Source organism: Zonotrichia albicollis, chromosome 4 (genome assembly GCF_047830755.1).
Source record: "Zonotrichia albicollis isolate bZonAlb1 chromosome 4, bZonAlb1.hap1, whole genome shotgun sequence".
NCBI lineage: Eukaryota > Metazoa > Chordata > Aves > Passeriformes > Passerellidae > Zonotrichia > Zonotrichia albicollis.
In genome coordinates, this window is record NC_133822.1 from 73,924,748 (window position 1) to 73,941,165 (window position 16,418).

Consider the following 16,418-nt stretch of genomic DNA (forward strand, 5'->3'; position numbering starts at 1 on the left):
ATTTCCTGACCTTATTATGGCTTCTAATGGGGCAGAGACTTCCTAATCATTACTTTACACTGTGAATTCTTATCAGATGCTGTTGAAAGAAAAGCATATTTTTCTTGAGGACACTGTCCTTTGTTTCTAAAAGGAACCAAAACATAAGACCACTGTCATTCTATTTTGTGCTAACAGAATGGATTTTAGCATTATATCTTTAAAATAAAAATAATAAAAAAGAAATTTTAGCTCTCTATCAAATGGTACCCATCTACTGTGTTTGGTAGTTCCTCTTTTTGGATCTGCCATTCCAGACAACCTCACATTCAGCTGCAGAAGTGCTCACCGGGTCTAGATTGGCCACGGATTTTGGTGGTAGTGATCACAGAATATTCTGAGCTAGAAGGGACTCACAAGGGACACGAAAGCCCAACTCCTGGCCCTGGGCAGGACAGCCTCAAGGGTCACACCAAGAGATCAATGATTATGTGATGAATTGTTAATTTCTTTTGTGTTACTGGAGGGATGGACCACAAAAATGGAGCCTCAGTACCAACCCCAATGATAAAACATAACTCCCACATGATATTACTGCATTTCAAATGTATAAAATCTATACAAACACACACTCACACACAAGTTCTGTTGCACCAGTTCTTCTGCAATCCTTGTTGTATGTAAATGTAAGTCATTATAATCCCCATACTAAATTAATTACAGTCAGAAATTCCCACATTCCTATTTTCAGAGGGTTACCAGATAGGATTTTAATTTGGCTCTGCTGTCTTTTCAAAATAAAAGCTCTTTCCCTAACATTTATGAGGACTCTAAGATTAATTGCATTCATCTTTATCAAGTCTTGAAACTGGCTGATATATTTAAATGAGCTAAAATTAAAAGGTTTGAGGCAACTGAAGTCTCTTCAATAAACTGAGGAAAATTTTCCAAAAGACTATGGAAGCAGTGTTGACCAAATCTGTAAAGAAGAAAGATTTTAAACTAATGAGTTGCCAAGTGGATCCTTTTCTTAATTATTCTTCCTTCCAATGAATTAGTGAGTGAAAAGCTTAAAGAAGATGAAGAGAAATTGGAATGTTACCCACAGTCTATAAATAAGACTTAAATTAGTCTTTAATTTGGCCCATGATAATTCTATTGTATATCCTGCCATACTCTAATGCCTTTGTCTCACCTTTCTGTGGCTCTGCACTCCCAGGAGATGTGATTTTGACTGCTGGAGGAGACCTAGGATGTGCTTCAGCCTATAAGAAATTATGAAGTACATTGGCACTCTTCTCCGTTTGTTTTTTTTGGGGGGGAGTTTGTTTTTGTTTTTGTTTGGTTGGTTGGTTTGGGGAATTTTTATTATTGTTCTTGGCTAAATGCTGTAAGTATTTTAAGGTTCACCCTGCAGAGCATCATCCATGGGTCTGGGCAGCTCAGCCCACACCACCTTGGCAGCTCTGGGCTCAGCTTGGGACCACATGAACAATTTGAAATAAATGTAAAACTCTGAGACACTCAGAGCCCCTTTCTGCATTGTTTCAGGCTCTCTCCCAAGTGGATCTAGAGGGCCAGGATGTGCAGGTCTTTATCAACCACGTGTTAGAGGCCAGGAACCAACCTGTGCTTTGTCTCAGAGCTCAGCATTGCTGTTGTGTACCACACAGAGGGGTGATCGATGTCTTATTTTTGCTACTTGCCTTATTTTTGCTACTTGTCTTATTTTCACCATTCCAGCCATTTAAAAGATTACCCAGACTTCTCCCAGTTTTAACAGGAAGAGAGTCCCTGGTCACAAGGCAGAACATCAGAAATTTCAGGCAGATTTGAGGAAGAACTTTTTCAAACTCCAAGCAAACAGCCCAGGAAGTTCAGCTGGTGCCATAGAACCAGATGTAAAAATTAACTCCCTTTTAGATCTGTGACAAACTCCCACAGGAGCTGGGTTTTTCTCATGGCTGGGATGAGGAGGTGCAAGCCATGGCAGCTCTAGGCAGATTCTTATTTTGACAGGAGCAGTGACTCACTGCGCGACCACGGACAAATCGTTCAATTTTCTTGTGATTTAGTCAACAAAACTATAAAATTATTAAAGGACAAAAAAAAAAAAACCCAAAAAAAAAAAAACAAAGTCCCCAGATTTTGCTGAAAAACAAATCCTCCTCTGAGCTCAGCTGGTGAATAAATGACAAAAACAACAAGATGAAACATGGGTGTAACCCACAGCTTTGCCAAATATACCACAAAAATATGGAGAAGGAGAGAGGAAGAAAAGGCAGGGGGGAAAAAAGAACAGCAGGCACAGTGAAATGCCCCAAAGCACATGAAATCATATGAACAGAAACAAGTCCAACAAAAGAGAGTATGGATGCCCACAGGGTGGTGAGTGGGAGGATGCGTTCCAAAGAAAAACAGCAACCAAATGATCTAATGCTCTTTTCATCACAAGGCAGCCTTTAAAACCAGACAGTCTCATCCTTCCATGGGGTGCAGTGTGACCAGCGCTGAATGTGCCTGCAAGCAAGGCCAGGCAGGCCTTACCCCAGGGAACGTGTGGGGTTTGCCCTGCGGGAGCAGCTTGGGCCCCACCAGTGCTGGGCCCCGTTTCCATCTTGTCCAGGATTCCCTGTGGAGGATCCAGGGCAGTTTGGGCACCATCACTGACCAGGGGCCTGGGCAGCAGCAGGAGGAGCTGCCCCAGCTCTGCAGCAGCAGCAGGGCAGGGAGGACATGAAACAGGCAGGGAACAATGAGCAGCAACAGTCAAAGTCAGGCCTGCAGCAGCAGAGAGCCTACAAAGGTATCTTCAAAGGCTTTTCTGGGGGATAAAAAACACGAGCAGGCAGCATACATATTAATGAACCAGAAACAATATTGAAAAACAACCTATTATCCTCACCTAGATCAAAAGAACACGGAGATTAACACCTCAGACATCAGACCCCTGCAACAGGAGAGTGGGTTTAGCAGCAAGCCTGCCTCTCCCATCTTCCTTTGGTTTCGTGGCTGGGACCAGGCAGAGAGGGGCACATTTGTTTTGAGGAGCAAGTGAGACTACAGCTGCATTGCAGAAGGGTAAAGTAAAAGAAGGCATTAAAACCGAGAAAAGACTCAGTAAAATATGGATGAGCACGGGAGGAAGGCGAAAATGAAAATTATATGGGCTCCAGTGCAAAGGCAAGATGGCCTTTCCTCGCTTGAGGGGAGTGCAAGAGAACTTGGGGATGGATGTGGGATTATTTGCACACCCCTCACTGAACTGCCCAAGGGTTCTGGTGGCTGCCAGGCTCCTCCATGTCCCCCTTCCACCACAGAGCCCTCCTCTGCTCCAAGCCTGTGGGGCTGTGTCCATTTGCAGGGGAAAGAGAGGCCACACTGCTCGTCCCCACAAAGGCATTTTAGCCTGAAATCAGAGCCACTCTCTGCTGGGGCTGTGTCCATTTGCAATGGGAATGGCCCCATGATCTGACAAGTCTCTTCCACATGCAATTTCTTTGATAGATAAAATAGCAGTCTGACCAAATTAGATTTTCTCTTGACAATTTTCCACAGCACAAACTATTATTTTGGAGCTCCTACCCTTTGCATGGAACTATCCCTGCAGAGTTAGGGCATTTGGGATAATGAAACAAGAGCTACTCTAGAAGGGGTTGCAGTAAGGAAATGTACATTTGTGATGGCAACAGACACAACCATTCTCTGGCACACACTTCATAACAAAAACCCTTCTTTCCAGACACCCAGAATTTGCTAGCAGCTCTCATCTGCTCAGGGCATTGAACTTCACATCTTCTTTCTCATTTTCTGCACTCATTTTCATACGTGCACTGGTGAAGAAATAGGCTCAAAATATAAAGGTAGAATTGAGCACATTCTTCATCACAGCTATGATGCTTCAAGAATCAAACAACCTGAAAACAAACCTAGGTTTGCCACAAGTGGGACTAAAGAAAACTTCCACCGTCCTGAGTCTAGTAGAAGCTTTGTTGCTGATGACAAAGATTTTAACTTTATTTTCTGTGCAGGATTCATTAGATAAGAGGCACTCGTCTTACTTTTCCTACAGCCATTTTCATCATTCCAGCCATTTAGAAGATTACCCAGACTTTTCCCAGCTTTGCTAGGAAGAGAGTCCCTGGTCACAAGGCAGAACATAGGAAATTTCAGGCAGATTTGAGGCAGAACTTTTTCAAAATGAAAGCAAACACCCACTGGAGCAACTGTGTGGATTCCATCTCTGTCCTCCCAGCCTGCAGACATGACTGAAGCTCTGTCAAACACTAAGGATGAAGCCAGAGCTGATAAATTCAAGCACTTGCAGGAAGATGCAGAATTTGGTCCAAATTGTTGTTTTGCACAGTAGCAATGCTGTTGTGCTAAAAGACTCATCATTTAACTGGACCCTCATGTGTTTTACTGAAACTTGGCTTAGGTGGTGTGAAACCCACTCCGAACGTTCCTTTTTGCACAACAGCAAGGCCATAAAAGGTTTTGGTTTGCCATCAAGAAGGTGGAGCAGGCTCTGGGGTGAGCTCTGCCTCCTTCACCTCAGCAGTGACCAAATTCCACAGTGGGGAGGGACAGGACCTGTTCCAGGGCTCTCCAATCCTGCAAAGCTCCTTCCTCTTCACACTGAGTGGGAAATTTGCATGAACAGACTGATGCCTGACATTTCTAATGATTGCTGGTCAGGCCAGATTTGAAATACCAAAGCCTTTTCTGTAGTATTTTTGTATTTCTGTCTCAAATTTTCCCCCTCTCCAGATTTTCTTACCTCCTTTTTCCATACATTCACCCTCTGCCTCACTCCTAAGAAGGTAAGAAAGAAAGAAGGATGTAGGAACTTTCATTACTGTGTAGGTGGGAGGAATTAACAAACAGTTTTTAAAGTTTCCATTCCTGCTGGAATCAGGACTCTTCTAGTTTTATACACAAAATCAGCAGAACCCATTTCCCAGTCTTTCATAGACCAGTAAGAGGGTTTCAGATGCCTCCTGAAAGCCACTCAAAGCTTTCATCAATTAACCAGTCAAAAATTACCATTTATTTATGTTTAATACCAAGCAAAAATATATAGAAAGTGGTTGAGTGTATGATGGGAAATAATGAAAAAGGTTTAAGCAGATGAGTCACAAGAGATGATTGTTTCCTAAAGTCTAGACAGATCCCCTTGTGGGCCATGAGGAGCTCCCAGTGTGTCACAGAAGATGAGCACTTCACAATGGGTGTGTATTTAACCATGTGCTCATCTAGCAAGAGAATAATTTATTTTTTTTTAATGCAGCAGGGCTTGGTTTCCAAAAGTTTGGGACACAATGTTGAACACTATGGTCTGAGGCAGTGTGATGCTACCAGCCCATGGCACAGGGAATTTCTGTAGGAGTTTCAGGAAATGTTTGTGCCTAATGGAGGCTCCCATGACCACTGAATAACAGGACAAAAACCTGACCCCACTCCTCTGACAAATATGCAGTCACTTTCTGAGCTACCTGTGAGCTGAAGAAAAAACCCCAAAACCAACAGAGGTTTGAAAGACAGATGGGAGGGATGATTTCTTCACACTCTGAATGGAATGGAAATTGTTCCTGCCCTTTGGTCCATGCATCACTCCAGGGATGCAGCTCACTCACCCCTGCTCTGGCTCCAGCTGAGGTTAAATGAGGCAGCCCTCACAGCTGAAACCCAGCAGCTCAGAAATCCCCTTAAGGCTGCCCTCCCTCAGCAGCCCAGAGCCACCATCAGGGCTGTTCTCTGCTGTTATTAGAAAGCACATTGCTCTGCAGTGCAAACTGCAGTTCTGGATAAAATATGTTGTATCCTCCTGACACTGTCAGGAGTCAGAGCTTTCAGCTGCCTCTTTAGAATGGATTCTTGAGAGCACCCATCCACAAATCAACAAAAAAAGTTATCAGGGTTTCAACACAGCCAAGGAAGCAGTGCAAAGTTTCCTCACAAATAAGAACAAAAGTCTCACAAGGGCTGGGGACAGAAGAGTTCTGATGAAAATTGTGAGCATCAGCCCTGGACAGCCTGGGGCTGCAGTGCATCAGGAATATTCCCCCTTTTGTCTCTCCCATCTATCAGGCTCCAGCCTCACTAGCACTGACCATAAGCTTGAATTTAAAGAATGAAATCCAACAACTACTTACGTTTATCAAGTTCTGTGTCAGGTGTGTGTAGGCACTTAGGCGCGACACAGGCTGCGTTCCTCCTTCCACCACAAAAAGAGATCCTTCCTTTCTTTATTGTTATCCTAACCCAGGGTAATTTTCAAAGCTCCCAAGCCATTTATGGGCTAGGAAATGTAAAGGCCAAATTGTGTTGGCCATTTATTTCTACAGAGAACAGCTAATCAATTCCTAGTTGAATTTAGTCCAATATAACAGTTGCAAAATATGTTCTATTAGCTGTTAGTGCTCTCTGGGGATCTGCCATGTGCTCCATGTTTTGAGGTTTTTTTCCTTCAGCTGTGAAATACTTCTCTAAAAGTTAACTTTCAATTAAAAAATAGAGACATGTAATTTAGGTCAGGGACTAGACTGAGATTAAGGAGACTGGGGTTTTGTCCTTGGTTGCACAACAGACCTCTTGTGTGGTCTAGGACAAGACACCTTCTCTTTTCTGGCTTATTTTGCTCTGCTTTTGCTGCCTTTTGCCTGCGTGAATAAAGAACCTTCAGGGAGGTAAGGCACGTCTGACCAGCCTGACTGCTGCCTACAGCGAAGTGATGGAACTGTGGAAAAGTACAGAGGAGTAGATGCCATTTACCTTGACTTCAGCCAGACTTTAAGCACTGTACACTTGTGTGCAGGTTGAAATCCCACAGCTAGAAAGATGGACAACTTTTTGACTAAAAAACTGGCTGGATGTTCAAGGCTCAGAAGGTTGTGAGCAGTGTCATACCCTGAGTGCCTGCCATGGGCCCTGTTTAATGACTCTAACAATGTCATGTTGGACTGTGCTGCTTACTGTCGCAGACATCTTTTATGGAAAATCCTTTCCTTGGGATTTTTTCCTCCTGAGCAGCTGAGAGGCCTCAGGAACAAAATGTAAACAATGGTTATCTGCTGCTGTGGAATGCAACAGGTGATTGGTCTGTGTGGCCGTTTCTAATTAATGGCCAGTCACAGTCAGCTGGCTCGGACTCTCTGATCAGTCACAAGATTTTATTATCATTCCATTCCTTTCCTTTCCAGCCTTCTGATTAAATCCTTTCTTCTATTCTTTAGTATAGTTATAATATATAACTTTCTTTTAATATAATACATATAATAAAATAATAAATCAGCCTTCTGAAACATGGAGTCAGATTCTCATCTCCTCCCTCATCATGGGACCCCTGTGAACACCAGCACAGGGAGGGACCCTGCCCTCTGCCTCCTGTGCCCTGGGCACAGAGCTGCCTTTTGCCTCTGCAGACCCTGGATTTCTGTCCCTGTGCCAGGGCACACACTGAGCTGGGGGGTCACTTCCCAAGGGCACACAAATATTCAGCATCCCCCATGGCAGCTGAGAGGTACAAAGCTGTCACTTCTGAAAACCTGGCAGATCCCAGCCCTTTATTTCCTTTCCTTTTCCCTCCCCTCGTGCTTTAAAATGAACATTTTTGTTTTGGATGAAATGGAATGTATGTTTGCATTTTACACTAAATAAATGTTTTCAGATTTCCATTTTGGCAAGAAAAACAAAAAAAACGAAGTTCCATTTGGTTCGACTCTAACTTATTTTTTTTCCTCCCTCTTTTTTGGTTTCGGCACTCTAGCTGAAAAAAATCACAATTATTCTCACAGCCTCAGTCACACGTTTTCCAGGCAGCGCCTGAAATGTTTCCTTTCAAATCTTTGCAAGCATTTTATAGGTTGTCATTTCACTGCTGCCTCAAGAACAAGAGGCTGCGATTCTTCCAAGTGAACAGCTTCGATGGCTTTCCTGACTGATGCAAATGTGTTACTCTGTTGACAAATACTAACCACGGAGATGGCTTGGCTGTAGCTGTTTGCTGGAACTGGTGTTTCCCCTGAAAATCCTCTCCCCACACCCCGTCAAGCAGAGCGTGCTGTTTTAACAAGTTAAAGAAAGGTTTTTTGTATGCCTTATCTTTTGTCTAGAGAACTAATAAGGCATTTGTTTACAGGAGTCATGGTTAGTGACTGAAATAGGTATAAATTGAGTATAAATTGAGTGTAAATTTGGTATAAATTTGGTATAAATTGGGTATAGATAGGGTGTAGATTGGGAGTGAATTGGGAGTGAATTGGGTACAAACTAAGTTAAAATTTGGTATAGATTGGGTATAAATTTGGTATAGATCAGGTATAAATTGGATATAAATTGGGTAAAAATTGGGTATAAATTGGGTATAAAATTTGGTATAGACTGGGTAAAAATTTGGTATAAATTTGACATAAATTGGGCATAAATTTGGTATAGATAAGGGGCAGGCACTGAGTGCATGGCAGAGCAGCATTCCCCTTGCCATTAAAGCTCACTGAACCCATGGCCAGGGTGATGTGGGCAGCCCAGCAGTAAATCCACATGTGCACATTCCAGAGAGGAAGCAGAGGGTGCTGTGGGTGCCCCAAGGCTGACAGGGTTTGAGACTCAGAGTTTGGGCAATGGCATTGGTGTGCTTTAAGCTGAGCAGCCCTGGAGAGGCCAGGCACCCAGAAATGAGGAATATCCAATGCATACTAAATTTATGCCCAATTTATACCCATTGCAGTCACAAACCATGGCTCCTGGTCCTGAACCTGCTCCCTTAAACCACAGGTTAACAGGAAGGTAATGGCAGCAATTTGGTCACTGTGGCTCAGCTGCCACAGTCAGTGCCAACAGGCTTCAAGAGGGAGCAAAGCTGGTGAATCAATCCTAACTCCATGTCCAAAAGCAGTTCTCAGCAGCCACATCAAAATCACTGCAAGGGAAAGAATTAAAACAACAAATATATTGCTTTTTAGAGCTACTAATCCACATGGATTAACAGCCATAACTCAGTTTTAGAGAGATGACTGGATTTTCATAACACATGCAGACACACACAAAATAGACATCAGGATATTTGGGCTCAGTTAAATATTTAAATAAGATCAAAATAAAATTAAAATAGTTTTTGTATTTCATATTTGTGTTTTTAATTGAGTGGAAAATGGAAATAAGACATTGAAATACTGTGTTAATATCTACGCTATCTCCACTGGCTACACAAAGATTTGCTTCTGATTTTAAAGTTTCTCAGCTCAAGAAGATGTAGATTTTCTTGGCAACAGCTGCTGTGTAAAATATTCTGAGATAGAATTTTTTATCATAATTAATAATAGATGAAAATTTCTGCGTTTTTGATGTTCTAAACTCTATGCTGTTTGATTTACGATGTCTTTATAGTTGTTTTTCTAGTAATTCTCTGCCTCTTTCTGTTGGTATAAGGGTGCTAGTCTCTTTTATTTCCCTAGTGGAGTTGGTAGGGTACTCTTTTCTCCCTTCTCTTGCCTTCTTTTTCTGTAAATATATTTCATCAAGTTCCCCTTTCTTCCGTAATGAGACTCATTCCTACGTTCTCTAAGTTTGTTGCTGTGGAAAATTTTTATGTTTATTTTTTTCCATTTTTTGTTAACCCTGCCCAGAGCAGTGATAAAGCCATGGTGGGGACTATTGCAGTGAGGGGCACGTTCTGCCCATGCTCTCTGTAATGAATATTTCACACTGAGGGTGGTTGGAGGGCTCCAGTTTGGTTTGGGGTTTTAACTTGCATTAGGAGCCTTTCCTTTGGCATTGAGGTTCTAGGGATGTGTGCCTTGCAAAATGTACCCGGTAAGCATTTATGAACAGACCACAATAGTATTAATGAGGAGCTGGGTACAGGTGCCCACAGGTGCTGCTGGGTGAGCAGTGACAGTGGGGCTGTCATGGCTGGGCTGCTTCTCACAGCTGCACTTAAAGGAGGAAAAGAGGCTCAGGACGTTTTTCAGGAAATGTTTACGCCTCAAAGGTAAGTGTTTGGAACAAGCCTGACCAGTTGTTGATATGTGAGAATCATTAAAACAGAAAGGGATCGGGGATTTTCTTCAGAACTGCATTGATAGGAGAAGTAGTTATGGATTCTAACTTAAAGAGGGGAAATTTAGGTTGAAAATCCTCCCTTTATGAGGGTGTGAAGCCCTGGCAGGGGTGCCCAGGGAAGCTGGGGCTGCCCCTGGATCCCTGGCAGTGCCCCAGGCCAGGCACCTGCAGCAGCTTCACTCCTTGGACAGCTGCTTCTCACTCTATTTCCTTCCAGGAGAACAAGCTCTGCCCCTATACCACTCAGCTCCTGTGCTCGGGGCTCCTTTTGCCCATAAAAGCAGAATATTTCCTATTCTGCAATGTGCCATATGGGTGCACTCAGGGTACTGTGGCTTTTTCTACTGACTGCATTTTATTTGTAACACTGCACTTTCCATAAAAGACTTTGGCAAAGGCAATGGAGAATCACAGTTTAAATATAATAATATTAATTTGCCATCTTTCCTTTCTTCCTGTCCTTTTTTTTTTTTGTTTTGTTTTCTAATTTTAATTAACAAACAACTGCTAGCGCAGAGACACTAATTTCTTCTTCAATAATGCCAGGAGATTTTATTCTGGCATTCCTCAGTAAACTGGGCCCTCTAAAAGCTATGTCTGGGTGGTCCCTGATCACCCTTCTAGAACCAGGCTATTCTCAGGCAGCATTGTTTTCTCTTTAATAAAAAAAAATTGCTGAGAAATAAGTGTCCTTCAAACCAATGCAATTTTCAGTGCTGGTCAGGAAGAGTTAGGCTTATTTAATAACACTCACTTCCATTTCAAAGCAGCTGTCACTACTGTCTTGGAGCCTGACAATTGTTACCTGATAGTGTTATTGACACTGCTGATCTGTTAATTTGAGAAATGGTATTAGTGCATTCATACCTGGCATTTATACAACATTCCTCATCCTGTTTGTGCTACTCAGAGCCTGGCCAGGCACAGACTCATCTCCTAGAACAAACTTGGGGTTTGTGCAGGAACAAAGTGGGTTCCTGCCCTCACTCCAGCATCCTGCAACAAGGTCTGTGTGTAATAGGGAGAGATGAGGAAATCCATCAAATGCACAGTCTGAAGCATCAGGAGCTAATTGAGGCAATTAAATACTCCAGGCAAAGATTGGGCCCTTTGTGGCAGTGGAAATACAGTCGTGCATCACAAGAAATTACTGTGTCTGACTGTGGTAAGAGAGAATTTATTTTACACCTGTCACAGCCTCTGGTGTGACAATAGCCCAGTATTTCTGACAGGGATGGCTTTGGAAAAGTCTGATTCAGGCAGGATGATTTAAAAACAGGTACTAAGGATTCCCAACTCTCACAGACCTGCTGCACTGATGCCCAAAACTTCCCACACTCCTTTTTTAGCTTAGCTAAGATGGGAGGAGCAGAGTGGGCTCCAGAGCTCTCTGTGCAGGTGTGTTCAGCCTGCTGGAGAACAACCAGAGCCAAAGCACAGAAAATGATCACCGGGGCAGGAAACACCAGGGATGGAACAGGTCACACCTGGGACTGCTCCTAAACAGGGCCCCTAACTCACGGGGTAACAGCAGCAGCAACAATAATACACACTAACCATGACAAATTATCTCTTCTATAAAGATAGGGAAATAAGCAACAAAAATTATATGCATCCTTACACCAAAACACAGCAAAAATTAAGCGTATTAAGCATTTGCTACTGCAGCTGATCACACATTATAGGTGCCTTGCAAAAGCAATTAATTATTTCCTCTCAGTCCCAGCAATGCAGGAACCCTTTGACACTGATTCTCAAATCCAAGCAGGCAGTGCACAAGCAATGCACAGAGCCAGGGGATTCCAGACCTGGTGAATGTGTTTGTCACAGGGAAGCACTCGAGGCATGCAAGGTCTAAAAGTGGCTCACAACACACAAAACTGGTGAGCCTCTGGCTTGGGAGAGCAAGGAGAGCAACCCTGCTGAAATTAGAGGAACAAAGCAGAAAAATAATTCCTATAACAGAGCTTGGTCAGGTTAGCAGGATGTCTGTTTGTTAGTGGGATGTCCAAACACCCCATGGTTTTTAATAACCATAGAAAACCAGTTGTTCATTTTGTGTTTTACTTGGAAATGTACCTTCTTGGCAGCTGCAGATCCATTGATATAATTTATTCAGCAAAATATTTGCCTACTACTGATTCAGCAGGCAGGTCAAAGGTTCACTTGGCAATCCTCTGTGAGCATTATCCAACCTCAGCCCTCCCTGGGAATTGCTCCATTTACAAGTTCAGATGAGATAACCACCTACAACAGCGGGAGGGATGCCAGAAGAATTCCAGAGGAATTCCAGAGGTGCTCACTTAGTCATAAATGCTTTGAACATAAATTTTAGTCAGTTAATAATACTGAGAGCATCATTCCAACAGTTTATAGATAAAAATTGCAGGGTTTACCAACAAAAGTGCAAGTTCCATTTGTTCTATTACACCAACTGAGAGCATTTTTCCATGAAATAGATTTCTTTTATGTGTCCATTAACATAAGATTGGGAGGCAGCTCTTGAGTCATCAAGGCCAAACAACAAAAATCACATCCCACTGTCTCTTACACAGAGCTAGAATTAACTGCATTTTACAGACAGCTCCAGTTTTACTCCTGCTGCATCCCAGAAACTCAAAACTTCAATAATAAAATGTTTCAGGACTTGCTTTTGTCTTCTAACTTCCTGAAGCTTTTGTGTCTGGTTAAATGCACCTAATCTTCTATCCTGGCACTGAGTTAACTCCACTGGTTAATTATTTTGATGCTGTAAGTACAGAAATTATAAGAAAGACCACACAGCAAAAACATACAGTCTAAAGAGCATCTTATCAGCAGGCATTTTGAAAAAGTTATCTATGTTGCAGGGGAAAGTAGTGTCTCCAAATAGCTATTTTTCCTGGACAAAAATAAGTATTTTTGTAAACTTTTAAAAACACTTTACCTAATTTTTTTTTTTTTGTTTCCTAGTTTAAAGAAATGAAAGAATTTAGAGTTTTAAAAGACCGGAAAAATTAAAATTAAAAAAAAATATATATATAATTAATTTTTTTCAGCTATTGAAAGATTTTATCCAGGCTTACTGCTACATTAAAATACTGAACAGTCTCTATGGCAATTTTCAGTGTTTCTTGTCACTGAAAAAAATTATAGTAAAAAAAAAAAAAGTTGAAAACAAAGTGTTTAAAGAGCAACATTAAGCAGATTACTTCCTTGCCACTAATTAACAGTACAAGTAGTAAATACTTAATAAAGGCAAGCTGGTTATGTAAAAATGTAAAATGTTTTAACATGAATTGGTATATTTTAGGATTATTGATGAAAACTCAACTGACTGGGTAGACTGTGTAATTTTATACCTTGTTCTTGAATCAAAGTATGGAAGGTACACATGCAGTTGAACACAGATCTGTGTAAATGTATGGTTACATTTAAAACTATGTTAGTCTGGATTTAAAGCCTTCAATTAACAGGAAGTTACAACACCTCTAACTTCATCATTTCAGTGCTCACCATGTAGAATTTGCACTTCCTGAAGAACAGGCACAGAAGGGACACAGCTCTTGCTGGAGAAGAACAAAAATTTTTGTGAAATCAAGCTTCAATGAATTAGCAGCTCTGGTCATAAATCTGGAGGGGAAATTAGCGTGGCAATTCAGAATAAATGAATACTTTTCAAGGCAATGTATTATTTGTACAGTAATTGCAGTCAGGAGAGATATTCTGTGCAAACTGTCAGTGGTAGGAAATCCCTGCTCACGCATCTGGGACACACCAGATTCTCACAACAGAAATTTATGAAACATCCATAACAAAAGGATGAAACATCTTTTGATCACGAGACTTCCGCTTCCTTCTCACCACATCAGAATTTCCTGAAAACATACTGCCTCATATTTATTAACAATAAATCATCAGTTACGTCTTTCTCATGCTATGGATGTCATATGCTATTATGTGTATATATAATAATACTTTGTCCTGTCCCACATCCAAACCCTCCTGCTCAATGACAGAACCATTCAGCAGGATGCCTACTCATTCCTGAAGGAAGACACAATGAGCTTTTCTCAGCTGTAGTTGCATTTCACAAGAAGTGCTGAACTGTTCTGAACTAGGACATCATTTGGAAACCTATTCCATCCTTTTACAGAAATGTGTTCTTCAGCTAAAGCCACAGCTATATCTATTATACAAGATGAATAAAAAGCACATCTTCACCAAAATGTTCCACGTGTCCCAGTGCCCATACTTGTAACTTGCTGGAAAACAGCAACTCCAACTTTTCCCAAGCCTCATTTATTTAAAAATAAAGGTTACACCCAGGCCCAAGTCCAGCAGTGAAATCAGCAATGTAAACAGGATGGAAAAAGCAGTTCTCCCCACAGATGGAGAGCTATACAAGGTATGTGACATATGGAATCTGTATTTCACTTAGGTCACAGCTCTGCTCTAACACTTCCTTTTACTCTTTGACCTATTAAGAAAGTGGTTTTCAGTCAAGGAGATGGAGATCCAAAAGAAAACCTATTGAGTGCTCAGTCTGAAGCCTTCTCAGGACAGGATGTCTATACCAAGAAAGACGTGGTAAATAACAAATCTGCAGCCTGTGTGGAGGATAAGTGCTTGGATTAAACAGCAAACAAATAAAAACTCAGAAAAAGTTTATTATGGGAAGCTCCAGGTTCTTTCACATTCTGTATATTCATGAGAGAAGGAAAATATGAAAACTAAAATTTTTGTGGGATGGGAAAACTGTTTCCTGCCCATCTCTGACCTCTCAGTGTGGAACTGCTTAGCGCTTTGCTGTGCAGCACAAATATTTCTGGCTATGGTTCCATCTGTTATGTATTAGTGAAATATTTCTGATATTCAGCATTCTTTTAAACAGCACTATTACAATTTCATCCAGAAAGGTTAATGGCTAAGTAATAGTCTGACAGGCTTACAGTGGATGGTATTTCTGGAAAGAGTATTTGCTGTTTAGCATTTCTAAAGGAGAGCTGTTAAAATTTCAACCAAGGCGTTCCTGAAACTTCAAGATGATGTATCATATGTGGGGTGATTACACAGAGTATTACTTTTAAAATGGTTTTTCAAGGAAATTTGACTATTTTAACACTTAAGACTTTTAATGGTAATTTTGAGTGCATCATAGTTAACCATAAAGATAACTTGGTATCAGTTTTTGAAATGCTCCTTCTCTGGGGTACATGTTGATTGAGGGTGTTTATTTGCACAGTAAATTTTATAGTCCTTACAGCAATGGAAGAGATCCTGTAATCCCGAGAAGCCAAAAACCACACAGAACAAGAAAGGAAATGAAAAATCCCAAACTGAAGACCTCCAGGAAATGTCTGCTAAAACAAGCAAATGGGTCTCACTCCCATTCCATTCCAGCTCCTTTCTGCATGGAATTCCTGCACTGCAGCTTTCCCTGCCAGCCTCCCCAGCCCCATCTGCACCAACGCCTGGGCAGCTGTTCTCCCAGATGGGCACAGCTGGAGGAGAGCTGCCCTGGCTCAGGGCTGAGCCACAGACTCAGGCTCCAGAGCCTTTCTCTCAGGATCAGGTCCCAGGGGCTTGCCTCTAGCTGGGCGTTTGTTCTGAGCTCTAATTACAAGATTTTTAAATAAAATTGTAAGATCTTTTTATAAGATCTTTAAATAAATTTGTAAGTTCTTATTATGAGATCTTTGAACACCTGGCTCCTTGTCATCATCAAGACGTGAGCTGAGCTCACCTTTTCCAAAGCAGGCTCTGCCAGTGTCCCTGTGTGCCTGGCTGTGCCTTTGGAGTCCCCAGGGGCAGGGAAAAGGAGAGCAGGTGCCAGATGCCTTTTTTCTGTTTCCTGAGGGTGGCTGAGCCCTGGCACAGGTTGCCCAGGAAGGCTGGGGAGGCTCCAGCCCTGTTTATATCCCAGTTCTGCTGGCCATGGTCCTGGCAAGGCAGACCTGCAGCCCACCTGAGCAGGAGAATTCAGGAGTGGGACAGGGTGGCTTGCTGAGCTCTGCTGCTTTGCCACAGAGAAGGGAGAAGCAGCTCAGGGGAGCATTTCCCATTCACCCTCTCCCCAGGAGCACTGCTCCTCTCCTCCTGAACATGGAGCAGTTCAAACCCTGGATGTTAGATCTGCAGGCACAGGAGGGTGACTGGGCACCATTTGTGCGGCTGCATGGACATCTCAAACCAGGATAGTTTGGGAGAGCAGGAAAGGTCCTGAACACCTCAGCAGCTCTCTCCTGCAGACAGGACAAGGACTGCCAGGCAGAGCCCCTGGTGGAGCCCTGAGGGTGGCAAAGATGCAGATGCCCTGCACAGCCCTGCCAGAACAGCTCTGTGCCTCCAGGGCCTGGCTGCATCACAGGATTGCTGACACTGAGATGCCTTTTCCC

At 42.3% G+C, this 16,418-nt stretch overlaps 1 long non-coding RNA gene across 2 annotated transcripts in view; it reads right to left on the reverse strand.

Moving 5' to 3' along the window:
• Positions 1-6,404, reverse strand: part of LOC141728947 (uncharacterized) — a 73,206-nt gene extending 66,802 nt beyond the window's left edge. For both annotated transcript variants that reach the window (XR_012580205.1, XR_012580204.1), the window contains exon 1: positions 6,135-6,404. This is a non-coding gene — a long non-coding RNA (uncharacterized LOC141728947). The remainder of the gene's footprint in view (positions 1-6,134) is intronic.
• Positions 6,405-16,418: the final 10,014 nt, after the last annotated feature.